Below are 10,993 nucleotides of genomic sequence, written 5' to 3' on the forward strand. Positions count from 1 at the left end.
AAATACATTTTCTGTATACTGACACATTTTATTAAACATGGCTTGACTGCTTCTTTATAGTATTCCTTGTAAGTGGACACAGAAGTACAGCTATTTGATGTTAATGCAACTCTGTCAAGGCTGCAAACAGTCATCTTAAAAGTTTCCTCCCGCCAAATGTTCATTGATTTAAGTGCCTGGGTGTTTTCCCTTCACATTTTCAGAGGTCTGCTGCTTATATTCACAGGAAGGGTATGCCATAATTACAGCTTCTGTGCTTCTTAATCACCAATAGCACTAATCCTTATTTTGGGGTATGGTCATGGTACCAAAAGTGTTTTTCAGATATAAAAAAAAAATGACCTAACTTTTACTACTATAATACCCAGGCACTCAATATTAATCCTAAAGCTCTTTATAATATATGTAGTAGGTCTAGTCTTAAAGACATTTGGAGCATGACAAGAAAGTCAGCTTCTTATTGATGTTTGTGGATTCTTACAGAATGTTAGTACAAATTTTTATAAATACCTGGTGGTCCCTGGGGGAAAATACCATCCTTACCGATAGAAGATGGGTTAGAAATTTCAGCTCAGTGTCTCCTATTATTCAAGGTTGTATACCTAAAGCAACTAAAAATCAAAAGGCTGCCACTATTTAACATGCCTCAAAAGAATAGCTGGCTGTCTTTGTTGGCTAACATTAAATATTCTTATTCCAGAGCATGGAGGAATTGTCTACATTAGTCAATGGAATGGTGATTTCTTTTTTAAAAGGAACTTCAAGTTTGCTATGCTACTGTAAGTAGAAGCATGAAGTGTTTGGATAATGTATGATTTATTGTGGAGTAGGTATAAATTGGCCTAAGGATTAACCAGCTGAGTCCAGATAATAAGAATAAAGCATATGTAATTCTTAAAGTCAATGTATTAGATTGTTTTCCCTTTTCCCTCCCACTAATTTCTTTAATTTTCCAACTATATGGCCTAGACAACCTTAATTGAAATAATTTGGAATTAATCAAATACTATTCAGAAACTAATAAATTTTAATGTATCACATCGAAATTATGCAGTGGTGATGGGTTTTAATGTTTCTCCCCTTTTTGGTTTTACATTATGAGTACCAATCAGCTGCCAACTATAGAAAAATGTCTTTTGTAAATTGAATTTTCTTTTTTGAATCTTTATTAGGAACTGGAAAACCATAAGTGCAGTTGATTGTTCTTCATGGCAGTTAGATTCTATAGTCACCACTAACACAGAATTAATGAATCCTGAACCATTGCTCCTAGGGAAAATACAGGCCTATTGTTATGCAAGCCTCTGGTCACATTTTTATCAACTAATCAATACATAAGCTTATTTCAGGTGTCTTTTTGTTTTGTTAATTTACTAACATTGAAGTCATAGTCAACAGTCCTGTAACTTCATGCTTCACTGAAGCTCACCTAACACGTTATTTTCTGCATGAGGCATATCACAGCCTTCTTGCACCTATTAGGAACATTAGCACTTCAGCACTACATCTGGGGAGCATTTTAAACAGAGAAATCACCAACGAAAGCACAAAAGTGCCAACAACTTGGCACTAGCTGGAGCAAAAGATATTCATCTATAGTATGGGAGGTGAAACACCTTGCTCAACCCCAAGTGGGAACATACGCATTGAGCAAGTCAAAATTTTCACTGTAGAGGTGACCCGGAGAGTACCAGGCAAACATGCAAACACAGAATCCGTTAAGTACTGACACTCAATTGTACTTAGCTACATCATAAAGCTATGACATCCATCTGCCTGAGCTACATGATGCTCCCATATTTCCATAACATTTTTTTAAAGATTTTATTTTTAAGTAATCTCTACACCCAGCATGGGGCTCCAACTGACAACCCTGAGATCAACTCTGCTCCACCAGCTGAGTCAACCCGGTACCCCTTCATAACATTTTAAATGTCCACTGTCTGAAAGTAAATACTTAGTTCCTAATTATTGGTAGTAGTTTGCTTTTTACTCTTTGTTTCAGTAGCATGCCAATTCTCTGTTTAATCATCCAGTAACATTAAGTATTTACTGTGAGCCAGAATTTTACTAGGCATAGCCATGAATTTAAAAAGTACAAAAATAGGGGTGCCTGGGTGGCTAAGGCAATTAGGCATCTAACTCTTGATTTTGATTCAAGTCATCATCTCACAGTTTGTGAGATCAAGCCACATATCGGGCTCTGTGCTGACACCATGGAGCCTGCTCAAGATTCTCCCTCTCTCTGCCCCTGCCCACTCTCTCTCTTTCTCTCTTTGTGTGTGTGTGAGTCTCAAACTTAAAAAAAAATTAGACTAGTTAAATATTGCAGCTCTGCCCCCCTTGGACCATCAAATACTGTGATATGTGCTATGATAGGGACTTTTCAAATGTACTGGATATCTCTGTCCCGTCCATCTCTACTTCACCCACTTCCCCATGATGTTGATGAAGAGACCACAGCAGTGAGCTCCTTTGCCTCCTGGCCTCTGGGTAGGTTTTTCCAAGGAGTGCCCTGGTCAGAGATAAACTAATGGTCAGAATATCTATTCTTTTAGCTCCATCACCATCTCTTCCAAACTTCCCTTCACTACTTTCCTTTGATTTGCCACTCCCTGTGTTTTTCCTTCTGGCCAAGAGGTAATGTCAGCTCTGCTGCCACTAACCTGGAGTTGCTCAAGTTACTGTGCTTCCTGTCGTGGCTCCCTGCTCCCATACTTTTGTGCAGTATCTCCTCAAATTATCTTAATTTAAGGACCACCTGCTTCCTGTTGGAACCAAGACAAATAAACCAAAGAGAAATCCCTAGAGAATAAATATTCCAATGAGTTTACTACCTCTGAGAGGTCCTTGTCACCAATTATCAGAAAGAATACAGAGCAGCATGTCCTAACAGTTTTGATAACCAAAATCCTATTCTAGTAGATGTCTTCTTGGACAAGCTCTTAGGCCAAAGTCTGCAGCATTTAGTTGTGAGCTTATGAGTAGATCCAAATGCATTTACTCCACTTTTCCAACCTACCCCAGAGATCCTTTGAAACTTAAATAAGTCACATGGCTTTTCCATCCAAATAAATTTTCAGTCTGAGAAAGGTCATCTTTTCTTAGATTTATAGTTTTAGGATTGTCCAGAAGGCCCATAATCTCTATCCTTTGCCTGTCAGTACAGAGGCCAGGAGGGCTAAGTTTCTCTGGAGTCAGATCTCCACACTTTGGTCTTAATTTCAAACGAATGCCATGATCAATTCAACTTTTTTGTGCCATGGTTTCTTTTTCAGAATAATGTTTTTAAGTGCAGAAAATGAAATGCATTGCATTACAAGGAAACCAATTAGGGGCACCTGAGCGACTCATTTGGTTGAGCTTCTGACTCTTGATTTCAGCTTGGGTCATGATCCCACAGTCATGGGACCAAGCCTGGTGTCGGGCTCCAAGCTGAGTGTGGAGGTTGCTTGGGATTCTCTCTCTCTCTCTTTCTCTCTCTCTCTCTCTCCCTCTCACTCCTCCCCTGCTCATGTGTTCTCTCTCTTAAAAAAAATAATAAAAAAATGTAAAAACTTATATTGAAGTACGAGTTATCAAAATGTGTAATGCAGCAATATATGTGTTCATTTAATAACCACATCTAGCAGGAAGTTTGACAACTGCTATGATATCAAAGTAGCATAAACAGTATGATATCTCTATAATTATTGTGATATTAAAACACCTGATTTCTATTGTTGACAAAGTCACAACTATGGCCTGATGCAGCTCTGGATTGCTACATTTATAATCAAAAGAAATGCTAAATTCCACTTAAAGTTTAGAGGAAATAATTTTTATTTGCATCCAAGTTCACATATCATCTGGATTCTACCCTCAAATCTTTTAGAGATCTATAGACTCTGGGTTAAGAAACCCTGACCTAGCTAACCAGATATTGGTGGCAATATTTCAAATAGAACTATAACATCATATTCAAAGGCCAATGATACTTAATTTAGCATGATTTAATATTTAATGTTAATGTCTACTTCGTTAACACATATGTAGCAAATTACATGTGTAAGGTTTTATTTGTAACAGATTATACCTTGCGGTATCTGACTGGCTAGTCGGTAGTATACAACTCTTGATCTTAGGCCTGTGGGTTTGAGCCCCACACTGGGTGTAGAGATTACTTTAAAAATATCTTCTAAAAAAATAGATTATACCTTAACTCCTAAACAAAATTGCAAGACTTTTCGTTGGAACTTTATAAATGGAGGAATCAGGTTACATTCTTATCCATACTGAGGTTGTCTTTCAATCATTCAATAAACATTTGTGGGCCATTCATTAAGCAATCACTGAACTCAAGGAGCTAGTTTAGTGAGGGAGGGACAAGTACTTATGCAAACAAGAACTTGCAACAGACTGTAGTGTGATGTCAAGAGTATCAATTACATGCTTATGGGATCACACGTATGAGTACCCAGCCCAGATAGGGAGGATCAGGAAAAGCTTGAAGGATGAGTTGACAATAGGTAAAAAATTGAGGAAGGCTAGTTGGGGCCAATGCAGTGAGGTGCACAAAATAAAAGATAAGGAAGTGAGTCTGGCATGTTCATGGAACTGAAAATAGTTGAGGTACAGCTAGAAAAGAGATGAGTCTAGAGAATCATGGCATGTGGCTGTCGGTCAGACAGTCTGTGGGACCAGCCTGCTGCCGTGCTGCCGCCATGATCATACCTATGTGCTGCCTCACCTGTGGCAAGATGGCGGGCAACAAGTAGGAGGCCTAGCTGAGGTTGCTGTGGGCCTCGTACACCGAGGGGGTGCCCTGGGCTCACTGGGCCTGAGTGCTTGTGGGCACTGCATGCTGCTGGCCCACGCTGACCTGATGGAGAGGCTGCTCAGTTCTGTACCCCTGGAGAAGTGACTGTGCTGGAGCCTCCCGCTGCCCTGCTCACCGCGGGCAGTCAGCATTGTGCCTGGGGTTCATTCTACTGAGGTAGAAGAGCTGGGAGCAATGCCTGACCACAGCCACATGGGTATGTGTATATCCTTCCTCTGGAAGGAGACATCCAGTAAAGGTCCTTGCAGAACCAAGAAGGAGAGGGAGAGAAAGAGAGGGAGAGAGACGGATTAGAGTCTGAAGAAGAGTGGAGATATAGGTGCCATGGTTTGCCTAGAATCCTTTCCTTTGGGAAATACCCATTCCCCTCTGTTGTACTCCTCATTCCATTCTGGAGTGGCCCCAAGAAAAAGCACATGACCCAACCCAGGCCAACCCCAATCGTCTCCGTTCCTCAGGATCCCAGTTTGAAGGACCATGGGGGCCTGGAGATACCGATGACATGTTGCCTCCACATGGACTGAGCCTGTCTAGAAACAAAACTAACATGAGAAAGGCAGGACTAAGTCAAGCCCCACCTAAAGCCAACCTCAGACTGGTTACATGAACAAAGAAATTCCTCATTTTTGCTTAAGCTACTTTGAGTGAGGATACCGTCACTGGGAATTGAAAGGTGACTGACTTACATAGGACAGTAAGGATGAACAGTGACACTGACATCCCTTTAGAGGGAATTGACTCAAAGCAGGGAGGTGCCACCATCAGATTTGCATTGTGGATGACACTGACCACTGGAAATGGGCTGATGAGGGGCATGTCCAGAGGGAAAGAGAATGATGTGATTATTGGAGTGACCATCAACTTCTCTGACCATTTCTAACTATTCTCAGATCTGTATGTTCTAACCACAACTCTCCTCTTGCTTAAAAATAACTTAAATTTTTTTCTTGGGGCATCTGTGTGGCTCAGTCAGTTAAGCATTAAACTTTGGATCAGGTCATGATTCACAGCCCCACGTCGGGCTCTCTACTGACAGCTCAGAGCCTGAAGCCTGCTTCAGATTCTCTGTCTCCCTTTCTCTCTGCCTCTGCCCTGCTTTCTTCCTGTTCTCTCTCTCTCTCTCTCTCTCTATATATATATATATATATCTATATATATCTATATATATCTCCCCCCTCCATCTTTCTCAAAAATAAATAAATAATTAAGATTTTTTAATCTTAATTTTTTAAACTTTTTTTCTTATTACAAAAAACTCAGAAAATATTTAAGGGCAAAAATGAGGAAACAGAAAACCCCCAAATCTACCCTCCAGGGACAATCACCGTTAAAACTCATATACATCTTTCTAAACCCTTATGTATGTGACATGTGTCTGCAGGTTCACAGAGGTGGGAAAAGGTGTTAAGTAAATGAGACCATACCATATGTAACTTGCTCTTTAAATATCAAAAATCAATGATCTGGAAAAAGAAAATTTTTTTTCTAGAAGAACAACTCATTGATCAATTTACATTTTGAATTGTATTCCTGTTCATCATATCCAGACTTGAAATGCAAACATATGTTAACCTTAGATTAAGTGTATGCCAAATGCATGTCACACAGATTTCTACACTGCAGTGTGTTTGATGATCGATGTATGAGGGAATCAGAACATTTCATTCTTAACTTTCCCGTATCTTCAAATATACCCCTTCCCCTCTTACAGAGATGGTACTTTGCCCTGAAAAGACAAACTGAAATCACTAACAAGCAAATTAGTCTAAAACTGAGGGAAAGCAGTGAGTATGTAGAAAACGGTTTGCATTTTTAGAATCTAGTCAGTATCTGTGAGACTTCACAGCTGGAAAGAGCTGCTGGTGCTGCACGAAGTAAGCAGGCTGCCTCTGTCCCTACTCCTTAGTTGCATGTAGGCTGCAAGGTTTGCAAAGTTGAAATTTTTATTCTTAGTAACTTCTTCTCTCACTTAACTTTAATGTTTATTTTTGAGGGAGAGAAAGGGGGAGAATGAGCAGAGGAGGGGCAGGTAGAGGGGGAACAGAGGATCCAAAGCAGGATCCATGCTGATAACACAGAGCCTGATGCGGGGCTCAAACCCACAAACCATGAGACCATGACCTGAGCCATAGTTGGACGCTTAACCGACTGAGCTGACCAAGCCACCCGAGTGCCTCTCTCCCTGAACTTTAATGAGAGAACACCAGAGTTCTCCACTTCTCAAATTCCTATGCACTTTCCTCTACCTCACCTTCCACCCTACCCACAACCTGGTCTCTTTCCACAAGACTGGTTGCAAAGTTTATTTCTTTAAAATGTATGCACAAGGATTCTGAAGATGTCTAGTACTTCCAAAGTGACTTATTAAGTGACAGTATTAAAGGGGAGCATGGAATGTTTGTTCTAAAGGGTCTAGCAATGCCAAGCCACAATTATAAACAGATAGTTTCCCTGGAGCAGGGAAATGAACACCTGGGAAATAATCTCAAAGTTTCAGCCCCACTGCCACCCCACATTCTTTATTCTGCCCTGTATACGTTGAGAGGAGTGTGGTGGTCAGTAGGGACAGAAGGAATGCCATGTAGACTTCTTCAGTGCTTCAGTTTTCTGCAGCAGTTGGGAGCCAGGGCTTCTGAAGAATCTAGAAACTGGGAGACCTGATTCACCATCCTTTCTTTTCTTCATTCAGCCGGCACTTCTTGAACCCCTACTGTGAACCAGACAATGGAAATACACCATGAGGAGCCTGCAGCCCCTGCTCCCAGGCAGCTCCCAGTCTGAAGAAGGGGCAAGCAACCAGCCTCCGCCATGCAAGAAAAGGTACAGTGTAGGAGATCCACATCTACCCAGTGAGCTACAGTTTCTGCCACTGGTGTGTTTCCAGCCCAGAGTGGGATAAGGCAGCTACACATTCAAACCCTACGTGCCAAAGAGAAACATTGGTGCTGTGGCACTTAGAGAGAGAGAGAGAGAAGGAAGGCGCTTGGGGAGGCAAAAAGAGAAGACCAATGAGATAGCATTTATCCAGCCAGCAAGAATTTTACAGCTGCCATCACTCATTCCCTATCTTTTTTTACTATTAACAGATGCTTTCCCAAACAGACAATATTGGCCTCCAGGAGTTTACAAATCCAAGTGAGAAACAACCCCTAACTGTCAGGGTGGGAAAAAAGGAACCAAAGGATAACACTTTGGGCTCTTTGCGATAGATGCTTCCAGCACTGAGCCTTAACATTTGGACAATATCAATAAGTGTTCCATTTCTCTCTTAAGTATCTTGCACTTATCATGCTAAAGTTAAAACTGCTTAAAATAAAATCCATGAGGATACTCATTTTGTTCACCCTACCCCCACCTGCTATGTTACAAAGAGGAAGCAACCGAAGACATTGTTCTAGGCTGCTGAGAATTTCATTTCCTTCCTGTTGGAAGCTTTTTTTTTTTTCTTAATACACCATCCAATTACGGGAATTTTTTTCCAAATAGATTTGTGCTCTAAAACTTACTCCCTCCTAGAGCAACATTAAGAACCCCCTGCAGATGAAGGCAGCCAAGAACTGTGCATTTAGAGAAGGTGGTTTGCTTTAATGTTGTCTGTGATCAACTTCCTGTTGCCTTTTAATGTTCTGCTGCTATAACAGTTCAACTGGATAATTTGGAAATGTATACATGCACGACAAATATTTTAAAAGAAACTTTTATTATTTTTTGTTTATTAATTTTTGAGAGAGAGAGAGCACACAAGTGAGGGAGGGGCAGAGAAAGGAGAGAGAGAATCCCAAGCAGCCTCTGCATTGTCAGCACAGAACCCAATGTGGGGCCCAAACTCACCATCCCCGTGAGATCGTGGTCTGAGCCAAATTCAAGAATTGGAGGCTTAGCTGACTGAGCCACCCAGGCACCCCTAAAACAGACTTTTAAAATAAAGTGTAACATACCTAAGAAAGGTATACATGTCATAAGTACATGGTTCAGGGAAGCATCACAAAGGGAACATACCCACATGACATCAGTCAGACCAAGCAGTAGAACACCGGCCCTAGAAGCACCCCCCATTCCTAACACCTCACAAGAACCTGACTCCTTCCCTCCCCAACGTGCTCACTTGTGACACCATGAATTAGTTTTGCCTCTTTTTATTAATGCTTTGTTTTTAAGACAGCGTGAACAGGAGAGGGGCAGAGAAAGGGAGGAACAGAGGATCCGAAGCAAGCTCTACATTGACAGCAGTACAAACCACGAGATCATGACCTGAGCTGAAGTTGGACGCTCAAACCACTGGGCCACCCAGGCACCCCTAGTTTTGCCTCCTTTTAGCTTCATGTATATGAAATCATATGTAGTTTTCTGTGTTGGACTTTTCAATTTTGTGACATCTATATTGTATATAGTAGCAGTACCTTCCTTTTCTCTGCACAGATGATTAATCACACCCTGGATGGGAGGAGACCTACTCAGAAGAGTGTGAGGTTTCCCTTGGACTGGAATTCCAAGTGCAACTCCATTTCCTTATCTCCCAGTTTAACTTTGGATGAACAGAACTGCCATTATACACTGAGAGTAGATTCCTGGCCAGAATAATAAATTCCTGAGAACTTTCTAACCATTGTAACTCAATCCCTATTAAGAATTTTTCTGTTCCTTTCACTGTGAATTCAACTAGTATTTGCTGAGCACCTGCTATGGACAAATCCTTGTGCTAGGTATGCAGAGGACAACAATCCCAGCCACAAAGCACACACTGAAAAGAAGGAATAATAAGACAAGTGCACAATAACTATCTTTCAAGGGCATAGTCCAATTAGAAATGATAAGAGACATACAAGGTGCTTTGGGAATTTTAATGTCAAAGGAAATCACACTCATTCGAGGGATCAGAAAAAGACTTTAGGATGCTGTCTGAGCCTTGAAGGACCAATGGGATCAGTAGAATGATCTGTGTATTTGTTTTTTTGTTTTTATTTTAGAGAGAGAGAGAGTGCCAAATGGGAGGAGAATGGCAGAGAGAGAGAGAGAGAAATTTAATTTTACTCCAGTGAGTGAGGAGCCTGACACAGGGAGGCTTGATCCTACAACTCTGGGATCATGACCTGAGCTGAAATCAAGAGTTGGATGCTCAACCAACTGAGCCATCCAGGCTATAATGATCTGTGTCAATATTCCAGGCCAAGGCTGTATCCTGAGTAAAAACAAGCCAACAAACCAAGTAAGCAATTAAAAAACAAAGACAGACTATGGGGAATCTTACTAAAAAATATTAAGTGTCTTGATTGTCTTAATCATAAGGAATATTGGAGAGTGAGTCTAGAAAACCACGTGGAAATCATATTACAGGAAAAAAATTTTAAAGGTTTTATTTTAAACAATCTCTACACCCAACGTGGGGCTTGAACTTAGAAACCTGAGATCAAGAGTCTCATGCTCAACTAACAAAGCCACCCAGGCACCCCTGCAAGAAACCTTAAATATCAAGGTAAAGAAGAAATTTTTTCCAGTGGCTTCTTCTACTGGTTTCTACCCTTCAGCCTACAATTGTGCTGAGACCTCCCCCTTTTCCAACAACCAATTTCTTTACACTTTACTTCTCTCTCAAGTATTTTTATCCCTTCTTTCACTCCTTGTCCTTTTTAAGAATTCTTATTCTCCACTTTAGTTTAACACACTGCAGGCTCGTTTCTGTACAAGTATTCTTCTGAAATCACTGCTGCTAAGATCTCTGTATCTCTCAGAGCTCTTGGTGACAACGAATTAAACCACCTCTGGCTAGAGGATACAGAAATGGAATTTATGGGGAAGGATGTGAATGCCTCCCAGATTGAAGGGAAGACTGAAAAAAATATGCTTAGAAAATAGGAAGAAACCAGGAAATATCTGGCAGCCTAGAAACCCAACCATCAGAACAGGCTACTCAGGTCTTCAATGTCATTGCATCCTGTCACCACACTTTTGCTTGAATGATCTGACTGCCCTCTTTGGATCACTCTTTCAAGAGTCAAGGTTCTGGGTGGGAGCATCCTTCTGGCGGAGCTTGGGTCATGGGTGTGGCCCCTCACCCAGGCTGGGAAAATGAATTAAGAACAGATCAGACAAACAGAAAGCAACTAGAGAGATGGTATATTTAAGACCAACAGCTTGTGAGATGATGACCTGAGCCGAAGTCGAATGCTTAACCGA

At 41.0% G+C, this 10,993-nt stretch overlaps 1 pseudogene; it reads left to right on the plus strand.

Annotated features, from left to right (window-relative positions):
- Nucleotides 1-4,703: 4,703 nt before the first annotated feature.
- LOC120234596 lies at nucleotides 4,704-4,903 on the plus strand (annotated as a pseudogene).
- The last annotated feature ends 6,090 nt before the right edge of the window (nucleotides 4,904-10,993 follow it).

The sequence above is a fragment of the Hyaena hyaena genome, unplaced genomic scaffold (genome assembly GCF_003009895.1).
Source record: "Hyaena hyaena isolate Hyena2069 unplaced genomic scaffold, ASM300989v1 scaffold_112, whole genome shotgun sequence".
Classification (NCBI taxonomy): Eukaryota; Metazoa; Chordata; class Mammalia; order Carnivora; family Hyaenidae; genus Hyaena; species Hyaena hyaena.